The sequence below is a fragment of the Pleurodeles waltl genome, chromosome 8 (genome assembly GCF_031143425.1).
Source record: "Pleurodeles waltl isolate 20211129_DDA chromosome 8, aPleWal1.hap1.20221129, whole genome shotgun sequence".
Classification (NCBI taxonomy): Eukaryota; Metazoa; Chordata; class Amphibia; order Caudata; family Salamandridae; genus Pleurodeles; species Pleurodeles waltl.
The window spans coordinates 121232724-121247671 of record NC_090447.1 but is presented as its reverse complement, the minus strand read 5'-3'; the positions used below and the strand labels follow the sequence as shown (position 1 = coordinate 121247671).

Here is a 14948-nt window from a genome sequence, read left to right as displayed (position 1 = left end):
ACTTGTACAGTTCATTTACAGGTATTTAAATACTGTTGTCTACCAACTTTCCTTTCACACTACCTGTGCCCTAGCAAGATTGTCACACAATTCACTTTACCAAATCCTCTCACTTTGCGGGCAAAGAAAAGTAAACACTAATATCCCTTTTAACAAATTAGGCAGCAATTCGTCCCAAGCCAGCCTGACATTTGACCCCGGCATTTGACCGCATTGTCCACAGGACAAGAGAAAAGGACAATTTCGAGACATCACTCACACACATTCTGAACTTCAGCCTATTTCTGGGGTGCAGCAGCACTCCCAGCACCCCTACTTGCAGCGCCTATGCTGATGACATGAAGGGAGGTGAAGAAAACAAGAAACAGTGTGATGCCAGGGAAAGAAACAAGTGATGTGGATAGAAAGGTAGGAGAGATTGAGAGAAAGGCAAGGAGGAAAGAGGGTAAAAGGACAACATAGTCAGAAGAGGAGGGAGAAGGAAAGAGGCAGCAAGAGAAAGGAAAGCAGATGAAACAAGAAGGAGTTGCAAAACTGCAAGAAGGGACAGAAAAGCAAAAACCTGAGAGAGAAAGCAGTGGCTAAGAGAAACACATGTGGTGGAGAAAAAGGAGATATCAGATTATAAACGAGAAGGTTAATTATCGAGAAAGAAGATTTGGGTGGAGAGGCAGCTAGCTAAGTGCTGTCACTTCCTATGATGTTATGTTAAGTCATATTCAAATTAGAGGGGTCTGGCACTTTCCTTTCTCTGCTCCGCCGCCAACACATGCTGTCCCTTCTCAATACTGGCTCTGTGAGGGTAAACAATGGCTGTCAATACTGGAGGAGGACTACATTACCCATGTCCCTCTAGTCTACGGTGACGTGGGGGGACATAGCAAACCATTATTCCTCAGTCTCATTCGGATCTCTAGAGACACGTACCAAAGGTACCAAATCACCCGCACTACTTTGTTTTATTTGAGACCAATCGATGTGTGTGCGTGTGTGTGTGCTGGAGAACAACAGGAAGTGGCCGCTTCGCAAAAAGACACAACAGCGGTGAAATGCAAGTTTTGTACCTCTGTGATAAGTCAGGTATTCATGAAAATAAATGTATTTGAAAGCATTCAAAACATTATTTTGATATGATTTTGCCTTAAATAGCATGAAGCTTTAGGAAACTGAAATTTATGACTGAGGAAACCAAAGTAACTAGGCATGCTGCTAGGATGGACTGAAAAACTTGGAGCCCAAAACACAGCAAAGTACTTAATTCTTCGCTGACTGGAAGCTGCATACTCAATGATGGTAGTCCCTCTTGCAGTCTCACTAGGCTGGTTGGGTTTGAATATAGCCTCCAATGTCACACGTCATGTACATGTAGCCCATCCAATCCATTTCAGAGCGGGACTAGTCTACCAGACTGGGCTCGACAGGTAGACACATCCCCGTTGTCGCATCCTTTACTAACTAATGGGCTACTGTGAGTTGTGTTGGTTTCCCAAATATCTTCATGGAAATGCATTTAGTAAGATAAATGGTTATCATTTGGAGCTGGACGTGCTTCTTATCTCTAGCCAAGGACCTCTGCAGGACACGCTGCACAAGCCAAAGCATCGACTATGGACCGGAAGTGTTCCCGATAGACATGTTTTAAGATAAGGACAGGCTTCTTCCATGCCGGATCCTCGGTTTGTCAGAATTCTGAAAATCCACAGGCAGGGGAGAGATTCACCAAAACTTCCAAAGTAGATGAAAGCTTGGATAAAGTTGTGGGCCATCTGGATTCACTATTTTTGCTGGTTCTACAGACCTTGCACCCTAGAGCTAGTCAATCTTATTTGAGTACACTGAATAAAATCTCCTACACCATAACCAGTATGTAATCAGAAAGCCCAAAGAAACTCCAGTTTCTGCATTCAGCCAGAGAGATTTCCCTACCTGAAACTAATGTAGATCACCGAAGGAATCCAAACGGAGAGTGAACCTTACTGCATTGTATTGTATTCCGGCACTCATACATTGCTCGCTACTTCCATGTGGGGCACTGAAGCTCGGACCTACAAGGCTGGAAGGGTGTTTGTTTTGTGATCCGATGTGCAGCACTTAATTTGTGCTGGTGTTTGCCCGTGCTCAGCACCGGCACCCATTTGTACACACCAGCATGTATTTATGAGAATCCACAACATGCTGCCGCTATGGGTATATTTTTCAGTAAAGTTCTTTAGTAGAGCATTTAACTATTTATCATACATTAAAATATGATAAAACAATGACTTAAACCTGCAGTTTAAAGTGACATGTGGATGGTGCCAGCTGCAGTGGACCCGTGTGAAATACCTGGGCATTTTTTTATTTTTACAAATTAAACACTTCCTATGAAGGAAGTGTTTCCACGTCTTGAGTAAGGACCACTGAGGTGCGGTGATCGTGTTTTAGAACATAGCGCATAGCGGTGTGGTGGATGATGAGGTGTGCAAGACATATGCAGGTTTATGGTTTTCAGTGTGCTCGCAGGTTTGAGTAGCTCTGCGGGTCCCTTTATGGCATTTCTTATGATTATAGTCTGCTTAGCTGGTAACTGCACTGGGTTGTCCAGTCTGATTGTGTATAGACTGGACACATTTCCCTTTCGTGAGGAGGAGAGGGTTCTCGGGTACATTGCACAAGGGCTTGCACAAACATTCTCCTTGTTTGGTTACAGTCACCGCACTCTTAACAGATCAATTGGCTTGTGTGGACATGAAGGGTACGGTACATACGTGACACCTACTTGTGGTGTTCCCTCTTCTCTGGAAGACAGGGCCTGCGCAGCACCACAACTGAGGGTGGCACACTATTAGGCCCGTCAGACATTGCAGCGCCAGTCTGACGAGGAGCTTGTCCGATGATGAAGCATGACACCCATTTGGGTGTGTGAGGACTCTTGCTCCTATTGAATAGGACTCTCTATTGAATAGGCTTACCTAACACTCTCCCTGTTTATTTTCCTTCCTTTTTAGGAACAGTGCATTTCATTATTAGGAACTATTATTGGAGGGTATGCACTGGACCTCTAACTCCTCCTTATCCCACTATTTTTTTATATATTGAGTACAGCAGTTTTGCTGCGGGATTATTTCACTAGTTTCCTTAGAAACTTCCCCAATATGGATAATTTCCAGGGGTTAAGCTTCGACGATGACATTGTCTCCGCGATCCTTCAGACTCCATCCATTCTGACAAATGATGGTGCAGGGCCCTCGGGCCCCACTAAAGCAGAATGGGACAAACTATCCTCACTTAAACGAGACCCGATAAAAACAGTCCTTCATGGGACAATTATGACGGAATATCTAAGAGCCAACATAGCACCTAACGGATTACTCGTGTCAAACATGCCTAGGATTTTCCTACAAGACTTGGCCTTTAGGAAAGACTGGGCCCAAATTGCCTGGAAATGCACCCGGGATTGGTTGGTACTGATCATCAGTACCTCCAAACGGATAGCAGAATCCATGGCTATACAGATTTCCTTTATGGAAAATACATTAAAAACTACAGTCTCTATCACTGCATTTAAGAACCGATTAGCTGAGATTAATTCCGACTTAAATGAGTCAAAAGAATTTTTAACTCAACAAAAAAAAACGAAACTACAGAAAGACATCAGTAGATTTAGTCGAGAAAAAATCTACCCTTACATTAAAGAAGACTATTCAACTGATGTACAGTCTGTTTCATCTGATGATTCTTCTACATCAGTCAAGAAACCTCGCAAATATAGCCATAGTTCTTCATCCGATGGGTGGAGTACAGATGATGAGAGACCTCAACCATATTATAATTTTCCACAATTTCACCCCAACCAATCGATGGGATGGCAACAACCCTTCCCGTTTTTCCAACCCCGCCCCATGTTCCCATATGGGCCTTATTTAGGCAGCGGCAGGGGCAGGGGAAGAGGCAGAAGACGAGGAAGAGGCAGAAGGGTCCATTGGGCACAGGAGGAGCCCCAGATGGTCACACGGAGCCAGGGCAAGAATCAACTACCAAGGACTTAGTTATCAATCTGTCTTCTAGACCCCTCTCCCCTGAAGAATTATCTGTCCTTAATAAGGGTCTAGGGTTTGTACCGACTCCTAGAGAAGACTTTTTCCGCCTGAAAAGTGAACTAACTCAGTTCTTCAGGAAAATTCTACTACAATCTTTTTTCAATGATAGACCATTGGATACAGTACCCTTGGACTCAGGTCTTAGAAAACCGTCCAAATTCATGCCACCCACTACGGCTATGCCCTGCGAGATTTTGGCATTTGAAAAAGCGGTCAGTTTGGACCTTAACAAATTATGACCGAAAAACAGCTTTGTGAACATACCCAGAGTAGAAAGTATGGCCCTTAAGGGTCTGACAGCTGACAATAGCATCACCATCAAGCCAGCAGACAAAGGCGGTGCCATAGTCATTTTGAACTCATCAGATTATAGACAAGAGTGTCTCCGGCTCTTGAGTGACTCAACTTATTATACACGAATTGACCAAGACCCTACCGCTAGAATACAAACAGAGATTAGAGGAATGATTCATGAGGCTACCAGTAACTCGTGGATTTCGCAAAAAGAAGCTGACTTTTTAGACACCACTAATCCCAGAATACCTTACTTCTATTGTTTGCCCAAAATTCATAAAGGGAAGATTCCACCTCCTGGCCGTCCAATCGTATCAGGGATAGGATCTATCCTAGAACCACTGTCTACATTTTGCGACCATTTCTTACAACCACTTGTGCAACAATCTTCCACATATTTGCGAGACACAAAAGATGTGCTCAACCTCATAGATTCCCTCAATTCTGAAGGGGAGGTCCACGCACTGATTACCATGGATGTGGAAGCGCTGTATACCAATATTCCTCAGCAAGCAACTTTGACAGTAGTAGAGTCAGCCCTTCTGTCAACCACACTGGATCTAACTACCCCAATACATTTCATCATGCACTGTGCGCACTTAGCAATGACAGAAAATTTCTTTCAGTTCGAAGACCTGTTGTTTCATCAGATTCGAGGCACATCAATGGGAAGCACTTTTGCGCCCAGCTTAGCATGTCGCTATATGTATGATTTTGAGAAACGATTCATACTGCCTACCTCTAACCCGTATTTTGAGTACATCAAGTTGTGGCGCAGATATATTGACGACATTTTGGTCATTTGGAAAGGTCCCATTGAGGAGGTAACATCTTTCACTACGTGGGTCAACAATCTTGATCCCTTCCTGAATTTTACCGCCTCAGTCTCCACCACTACAATCACATTTTTGGATCTGGAGATTAGCATTGATAGGGGCGTACTCATGACCTGCACACATCAAAAAACAACAGACCGTAACAGTCTGTTGCTCTACGATAGTTATCATCCTAAAGCACTTAGAGATAACTTACCTTTTGGTCAATTTTTACGACTGCGCCGCAATTGTAGTAATATCCGCTCCTTTGACATTCAAGCAACAGAATTGAAATACAAACTATATGACCGCCACTATCCATCTAAAGTGGTCAACACTGCTTATAAGAGAGCCAAATATAGTGATAGGGATCAACTCCTACAGAGGACACCTAGATGTACAGATAATAAATTGACATGTGTTACGACTTTTACACCCTTGTCGAATACAGTCAAGAAAATTATCAATAGAAGATGGGAGATCCTTCAGAGTGGAGGTGGAAAAATTCAGAAACCTCTCCTCGCCTTTCGGAGAACTACTAATCTGAGAGACATATTGATCCACACTAGACCTAAACCTAGAGTGACACCCAATAAACAAAGTACCCTGTGGGAGTTGCCACCAGTCGTGGGCCATTTCCCATGTGGGAATTGTAATGTATGCTCCTTGACTAAACGCACGGACTCCTTGGAGTTGGACCCGATTGGGCATTGGCGACTACTCAAACACACTAATTGTAACACCCGGAATTGTGTATATTTGATTACGTGCCCTTGTGGCTTACAATACGTGGGGATGACCACTAGAGCGGTGAAACTTAGAATCAATGAACACCGCAGCAATATCCGGTGCGGACGCACTTCGACTAAATTAAGCATTCACTACATCGAAATAAAGCATAGTCCAGATGACATGTGGTGGGTTGTATTACAAACATGCCCACAGAAGAGCTCCCAGTCTCTTTTTGAGTTAGAACAACGTTGGGTCTTTAAACTCAGGACCCACCGTAAGGGCCTAAATGATGATATCCCCCTGGATCAATTTTTTCACTTGAACTGACAACAATATTGGGAAATCTCAACAAAAGATTTTTCGCATTTTTTGAGGTACGATACAATTATTTGCCCTCTCCACCTCTCTCTTTCTAGAGGCTGGATATTTCTGATCACTTTAGTGAGATATATATAATGCGTTCTTATTTGACTACAACAGTAAGACTTTATACCCCTTTCTCCTTCTTTTTTTGGTATGGACCACACAGTAACTACAATGAAGGAGCATTCATAATTCATGACGATAAACCACGGGGTTCCTCACAGTGTCAGATTATTTGCGTAGCACTGACTATTACAATTCTATGCCCAACATGTACACCCGCGATATGCATATATGCTCTTCTTGATGATTTGTTATTCGATATATACAAAAAGAAACATACAATCATGGCCACCGCATGAGCCACGAAGAACTCGACTGGAGTCCTTCATCGCTGTCACTGACACTTAGCCGCGGGCCCGTTGACTCGCGCACGCTGCCTAGCAACGTGCAAGTCTGCTTCCTTCCGGTTTCGACTCCTTTTCAGCCCACCGGTATCGCGTCTCCCTCGTCAATTCGGGAGCGCGACCAGGGGCAGGAGCAACCGCTGACGGCCGGCCGCCAATTTGTGAGTACGCTGGGTGACATCCAACATTGAGCTTGAGTGTAAATTGTAGATAGGTAACCCTGAGGGGAACGTATTTTTCCAACCTGGAGGGCACCCAGGCTCTCTCACAACTAAATTAAAGCATGGGACCAGCACTGAGCGATTTTATCGACCTGAGAGGTGCAGCCTTGAGACTTGGCAAAATTGTGATTCTAGAGTTCTTCTGAATGGCTATCCCTTACAAAGAAGTACCTTGGATGGTAGTAGGACAAGGTACATCCACCTTACTGTTTTGCGGATAGTGACACTACCATAATGAATGAATGAGTGGGCAGTAAAGTGGGACTATGTCCCCTCATGTTGTTGCATAGAGAGCAATTGGATACTTAACTTAGAGTGACATTTTTTAGGAGGCTTTAATGTATATTCTCTTAATTCTTACCGTTATTCTGCTTTGTTATCATGTTTCTTTATATGACATGCAGCTTGTTACTTGGACCAGGCCTAAGGTCTGCGTGATCCCATGAAGCCTTGTCTCTAATTGGGAGGGTAAGCATTATCTGTTATCTGTAACTGGCATGATGTGTTACATTTTTTTCACGATCACTGTGTGCCACATTAACTTTACACCTGACTATACGGGTTTCTTGTCACTTGAATTTGAGCATTATTCATTGACATGATGTTTAAACATTTTCAGGGCGACGTATAGGATTGACACTGTGGGTCATAATGGACTTATGTAAGTGACTGACTGATTTTTTGCTTTCACTTATTAGTTGTTACAGACAAGATCATTTTTAGTTTGTATGTGGAGAAGCATCATTATATTTAGGTCCTGAGGAAGCGTCAGTGGATCCTATGTGGACCGATCAGACGCGAAACATGTCGACCCAATTTCTAAGAGGGGTCTTATAGTTTTTGACTACCCATTTGTGTGAGAAAGGTCGGACATTATATCGACTCTTTTCTCCAGATATTTGTTTTAATCTTGGCCTGCTTTCTGCACCAATAAAAGTAAATCTTGCAGATAGGTTTTGAGCCAATTTTAGCTTGGTTTATTTTTTCTTGCTCTCCTTCCTTTCCTTACTTATCTATGGGATAGTGAGGCATCATCGTAAAAGAACTCCGGCAAAGAGCCCCCCGAAAGGGTGGTGCCCGTCAGACATTGCAGCACCAGTCTGACGAGGAGCTTGTCCGATGATGAAGCATGACACCCATTTGGGTGTGTGAGGACTCTTGCTCCTATTGAATAGGACTCTATTGAATAGGCTTACCTAACACTCTCCCTGTTTATTTTCCTTCCTTTTTAGGAACAGTGCATTTCATTATTAGGAACTATTATTGGAGGGTATGCACTGGACCTCTAACTCCTCCTTATCCCACTATTTTTTTATATATATTTAAATAACACTACATTTCTCTTTCAAAAATCCCCAAAGTTTGCAGAGCAGGAAGACATTAGTGGCAAAGGTTGAGTGAGTAGTTCTGTTTTCCAACCACCACTTGGAACACTGGCTGGAGCACAGCATGAAACAGTGGTCAGATCTCTACCAAACCACAGTGGAGGCCCAAACCCTCCGGTGTGGCTGGGGTTCCCTGCTGCTGACTTTAACAAGAAAAAGAACTGCCATGGGAAGCCTTCTAGGCAAACATTATGAAATTACTAAGTGCACCATGGGACATAGAATATGGGGAGTGAAGAGCAGGGCAATGTGTCCCTATTGTTTAACGTGTCCAACATAGGAGGCTTACAAAGTAGGGACCACTGCTGGAAAAGATGGAGCATAAAAACTGCTAGGCAATCAAATGAGGATTCATTAGGCAAAGTCTTAGGCATGAGTAAGAGCCACAGTAGAGTTCAATCAGTAAAGCTAATTTTGTGACAAGAAACCAAGCCTTCATCCATCCACGGTGTAGGAGTTCAGCAGGCATGCATCCCTGGAAACTGTAACTAGGCCTCCAAGCATGCAAGGGCCACAAGTGCTATCTCAGACTACAAATGAGGTACATATGTCTGAAGTAGTAATGCAGGCAAATAACTTACATTCCATACATAGGAAACCTAACTGCACAGCTAGAAATAACACACAAATCAAGCAACAGGGGTGGTATAGTGGCACCATCTTAAACATCTCCTACATCTTTGCAGCGATTCCACTCCTTGTGTGTTCACTTAATGATTGGGTCATGGTGGTATCTTCCTCAACACCGCTCTGCTGTAATCCTCACACGCCAAAGCTTTTACGTCCACCCAGCTGTGCATCAAGTGCACAGGGATGTGGAAGTGGGCATATTAGAAAAGAGAGTGTCAGCATTAAGGTGTGACCTGTACATTGTTCTTTGGTTCCTCTGATGCTCTCCATGTGTAGCCCCTGCGCAGCTTCGGATTGTGCCGGTCTGCTGTAGGAAAGGTGCTATGGTCCTTAGAGATCTTCGTGACGTACACTGCCCCATCGAGCACACAGTGGAAAAGACGCCCCTCCTGCATCTTCAGGGTTTTTTTTTTGTCCAATCCAGGAGGCACCATCGTATTTATTTAATTGTGGACAGAGTTTGCCTCTGGACCACAATTAGGGGTACAGCTACTACCTCTGGCCTTGTTTTTGCAACCTCTGGCCCTGCTGGTCCCAGGAGTCATGAAGGCAGTGGCAAGAAAAGAAAGAAAGCCAGGGGGTTAAGAGTCCCGTTTACTTTCATCAGAATCAGTGCCCTTCTCCAGCTCATCAGCAGCCAACAGAAGGCTGGGGAGGGGCAACGGGTGGGACACAGGAGCAACAATGTGACATCATCCGGGCTTAAAGTGTAGATGAGGTCACTCCTCCTACCCCGGATGTCCTGGTGAATCAACGACCACGAGGTTGCCCAACACACCATTTAGGACTACAGCCCTTTGAGGGGGCTGCTACACAGGGTCCTTGTAAAAGGGCCCAATGGATATCACAACAATTTACCACACTGTCAAATGTGCACATTTGGACAGATTCTGTCAAACGCAACAATGTTTCTAAGGGAAGAGGTTCTTAGAGCTTGTGACAATCTGGATCCATTTTGGCATACAACTTTTCACCTTTCACCCCTTCACCTTTCACCCCATCTCTAATTGAGACAGCCAACATAGGATTCTGTGACTGATGATTCATTTAGGGAAGCTGAGCCCTCGCGGCCCGCAAAGCTTGCATTCCTGAAAGAAAATGCAATTTTAACACTAACATCTGTAACTGATTTGTTGTTCCTGAATTTAGAAGGAACATCTTCCTAGAGGTTGCTAAACAAACCCTGATGCTCGACGACCAATATAAATATTTAGACCAAATTCAGTACTGTTTTTAAAAGCGCCGTTTGCACTTACGGCCCCACTGGCACTCAGCTAGACGGACCTAACCAAATTAGATACAAAGTTATTGCTATAAATTGTTGTATCAATTCAACACTTCCTTTTAGATCCTGGAACAAACAGTATGGGGGCAGACGAAGGTGTTCGGCATCTATTATCGTTTGATTTCATCTGTATCCCAAACCAGTCTATTCAAGGACGTTAAATGTGATGAACAATAAATACAAGCGGGCGGGCGGGATCTACGTTAACACTGAAATGGTTAGTACAGCTTTGCAGAAGTTAACCAGAGAAAAATATAACTGTACTGAAGAACGGACTCCAGCTGTGAAGTGTTCAACTGAACCCCAATAACAATGTCTAAAATATGTAAAGACTAGGGTTTCAGAAGTCGTCAAGAAGAGTGCTGAGGAGGTGAGAGAAGTAGGTCTCCCCTGAAATGATATCCATGAACACCACACAGTGGATTCATGGTGGATGTACTCTGCGGAACGCCTCCACATCACACGGACAGTGGCTCTAGCGCTCTATATTTACAGGTGTGTCTGGAAGGACTGTTTCTGTAAAACCATGTGTGTTGGCACTGTGACACAGTTAGACACTGTCCAAGTGAGTAATTCACCATTTTCCAAAGGGGGTGTCCACAGAAATCGTGGAAACTCTTTCCAGTCCAATACCCCCTTCCAACTATAAAATCTGTAGTACGCAGCGCCACAAACAGAGGGATTTAGAAACCATAGTCTGTCTAGGAGACATTTTATATTTAGAAGCCCCATGTGAGAATTGTGGGTGATTCCCAAGGACACTTCCAGGTCACATCCGTTGTGTTATAGTTAGAGACTGCGTCTTCCACGGTACATAAGAGAGGGTGGATGTTAAGGGTTCTTTGACCCCCCTCTAAAAAGTTCTCGCCCGCCACGCCACAGTGCACAGGAGTAGGAGGAGTTGTGCAGCCTAGCTACTGGCCATTTAAGCTTGACCGGGACCCTCTAATATTTGGGCCTAGGAGCCCATGAAAAGGGATAGGGGTGGCCCTATCGCATTTCAGTCAAAAAGGAAGGATGTCCTTTGCAGGCAATGAAAGAGCAGCGGCTGCATTGCAGGACTTTTAATCTTGCAAACCAATGAGAACTGCAATCCAACCAGGGTACAAAGGAAACCCTTTTGTGGCATGCACGGCAGTGTGCTGGAACTGTTGCAGAGGGGACTTAGATGATCTAATGACAATTCGTTCAAAATAATAAGCCATGGGATTTCAGAAAGGTTGAATCAGGCAATGAACCCAACTCAAATGGAGAATTAAAATTCACTTTACTCAGAAAAGCTCAAAAGACTGACTAACAAATCAAAGTTAGGACTGACCAGAGCAAACAACATCATCTTCAGCAAGAGAAAGTCAACACATCACCCCTGTGATTAAAGAGAGCCATTGGTTATGCCTTTCCCAGAGAATGGATTTCAAAGGATTCAGTTGTAAGCATTTAGCTTTCTGGAAGTCTGGTCCATCTAGGGTGGCTCCCGGACAACGTTACTAGTCCTGGGCTTTCAAGCATCAACATAACGCTTTCTGGGTATAGTAGACTGGGTTTGCTTGCAGCAAACTAAATACACAAACATGCTTGAGAACAATGACTTGCAGGCTAAACGCCAAGGACTGGAGATGGTGCCCATGATGACATCGAGAGGGGGGGGGGAAACTCAATTTTCAATCCACCCTCAGTTTAAAATCGAAAACTACCACCCGGCTCCAGCAACCTCTCCGGAGGTGCCACTTCAGCCACACGAGGGATGGCGATAAAAGTATATCAGTTACCAATTTGCAAAACTTTGTAACAACCTTCATTGAGTTCTTCAATGCATGAACAGCTTCCTGGCTTCAGAAATAACCCGCAAACTGTTTAAAGAACTACTGTGGGTGCTATCAAAGGCTCAGTCACTATTGTCTGTCCACACTGCCATCCTGTGCCCCTGTTCACAACTCTCTTGCTCAACGTCCCTCCGCCACCCCACCTGCCCCTCTCCACCCTGGTCATCATGGTGGCCATCTTAGGAGGGTAGGCAGCATCGCCATATAAACCAAAAGAGGAACAAAATCCAGTTTAGCAAAATTCCTACTGCTGCCCAGCGGTTCTACTACAGTATGCATTAAAATTATTGTGCTTACTGCCATGGTCTACTTAGAAGTTTAATAAAAATGTTACACAAAAACATAATATTTGACATCGAAATGCTGGTAGACGCACTTGCCCTGTTTTTATTTACCTTCTACAAGTATGATTTGAATACTGTGGTTACTTTCATTCTCCGTTTTGAAATTCAATAACAATGATAGGAACAAAAGATTTCAAATAAACTCTTTGAAAGGTCAGAAGATCTTTGTTCTCTGAGTTTCTTCGCCTAGCACGCATACGTATTCGTTTAATTAAACTTGGTGTCATATTCCAGTAGAAAATTCAGTGAAAAAGTAAAATAGATTAAACACAAAAATGTGAAATTAACCCAAGGAAAAGCTTGGCTGATGGTCCACGAAGGGAACTCTGCATCCCTGGGTTAATGTGGCGACTCCTGCCGTCGTTTCTATGACATACTTCAGTGGGCGGGACTATCAGTTGACAAGGACGATGACACATCCTGGCAGAGGGGGACACACCGTGAACCTGTTGTGGTCGCCCGGTGGTCTCGCTGTCTATACGCCCGTCAGCTCTGCCCCTATTGTCCGTGTCAAGAGGGGAACGCAGGCAGAGGTTGTGTGTCGCAGGGAGCACTGAAAATACACGGACTTCCCCAATCCGGTCATTTCCGACCCCACGAGCGGGGAGATTCCTCCCATCTGATTTTTTTTTTTGTCCTCTCGCGGCCCTGTGCCAGGCACAGCACTAAGCATAGTAATAAACACAGACAACAAGCGCACAGCAGCAAAAACAACACAAAGGAAAAAAACAAAGCACTACAGACCAGCTGCTGTGGAACCTACATTCAAACCAAAGAACCCCTCCCACCCATGTTCCACGAATCCACTACAATAGCAAATGTTGAAGAAATGAGGCGGCGTCGTCACTTTCAAAATGATGCCGAGGCACTTTTAGTGACTGGTGGGGTCTTGCCAGCTAATGCATGTTATCACCCGTGCACTTATCACTGCCTGTCTAACAAAACATATAATTTTAAACAACACATAGTTCAAATACAACATGCTTGCTGGCTTTTATTTTTACCTCTACACGTAAAAGGCTCAAATAAAAGATGGATTAATATGGTGTTGATTATTCGTATTGCATGTTATATAGCGCCGACATGCAAGCTTATTTTAGAACATTTGGACCACTACAAAAAGTACACGCAGAATTGTTACAGGTTGGCATTACGTCATAACGCTGCCGTCTGAAATCCCTCAACAGGACCAGGAAGTTCGCGTGTTCTTGGTCACAATTGTGATTACAAAAACGCTTCCAGCACGCATTTCGATTACTGTAGCGCCTACCTGCAGCTAACATCTACCTAGCGAAATAGCTTTTCGCGGACAGTTTTCGAAATCCCCGGACAAAGAAGCGGACAAGCATTCTAGGTCAAGGTAACTCCGGCACTATAAGACACCGGGTTGGTGTTGTAATACGTAATTCTTTTAGCTTCGAGGTACAAGTAGGCAGAGATGACGTGCATGCCGATGTAATACTGTAGTAGACTGTATTTTGGAGACGAATGTGTAATAATTATGCCTGCCTTCGAAATTATGAACAGGTGCCAGGTGAGAGCTCTTGCAGCAGATGTAATATTTTGTAATTGTGATCAAATGTGAATGCAACACAGCACGTGTTTCTTGATGAGGCATACAATTACAAAAAAATAACTACAAAAATGACGTGCAGAATACTAAACATTATAGGCATGCAATACAAGTGTCCCTGCGGTGCCCTCACACTTCGTTCTGCAAGACAGGGAGTACCACAGTATGCCAGCCTGCTTGTTCATCATAATCAGATCTATGGTGCAAAATGAAATACTGAGTAAAATGAAAGGGGAGGAGTGGTCACAAAGTTCAAACGTGGGCATAGAGTGTGAATGTAGGCAGCATGCATTATGCAGCCCATTAACCTCAAGCAGTGGAAGTGCATTGGCAAGACTGCAGGGTTTCAATGAGATGAACCAGGAAGGAGCATGAAACAAACCAGTTTTCTGTCCCCAGACTAGGGAGTGCCCCTTTCAAGGGACTGTGTGAAGGAGGTTCTCGGGGTGCACAATGCCAACAGATGTGCCTGCATGTATCTGCCAGCTGGTGGTAACCCCCTAAAGATGCTGGGGTGCCGTGCATCCCCCCGCCCCGCAGCCTACCCGCCGTGCAGGTCCCCGGGCGCCGCTGCCTCAGCTCCGCTGTCCAGGTGCGGGTTTCCTCCTCCGGGTCCGGGCTCCCTCTGCTGCCTGCGCTCCGCCGTGCAGCGCCGCCTCCTCACGGCCACAGCTGCGAGCTCCAGGCACCCGCGCGGGAGGGGGGCTGCCCTGGGGCTGAGGACAGGGGGCGTGGCTCCGGCTCGCAGCGCGCATGCGTAAACTGCTAAGCAGCTTGGGAATTGTAGTCTCTATTCGTACCTTTTTATACCGTAACTCTTATTGCTATTCCCAGTGCTTTAAATGGGCCGGTACTCTCCGGTACTGAGTACCGGCACTTTTTTATTTTGCGAGGGAGAGTACCGGCATATCTCAAGAAAAACGTAATACTTTTAATTGGAGAGTACCGGCACTTCTCAGAAACAAGCAGGTACTCTGGTACAGAGTACCTGCACTTC

At 44.6% G+C, this 14948-nt stretch overlaps 1 protein-coding gene across 1 annotated transcript in view; it reads right to left on the bottom strand.

Moving 5' to 3' along the window:
• Positions 1–14706, bottom strand: part of CAPN5 (calpain 5) — a 431423-nt gene extending 416717 nt beyond the window's left edge. The window contains exon 1 of the mRNA XM_069203908.1: positions 14497–14706. The gene's annotated coding sequence lies outside the window, so the exon portion shown is untranslated. The remainder of the gene's footprint in view (positions 1–14496) is intronic.
• Between the last annotated feature and the right edge of the window lie 242 nt (positions 14707–14948).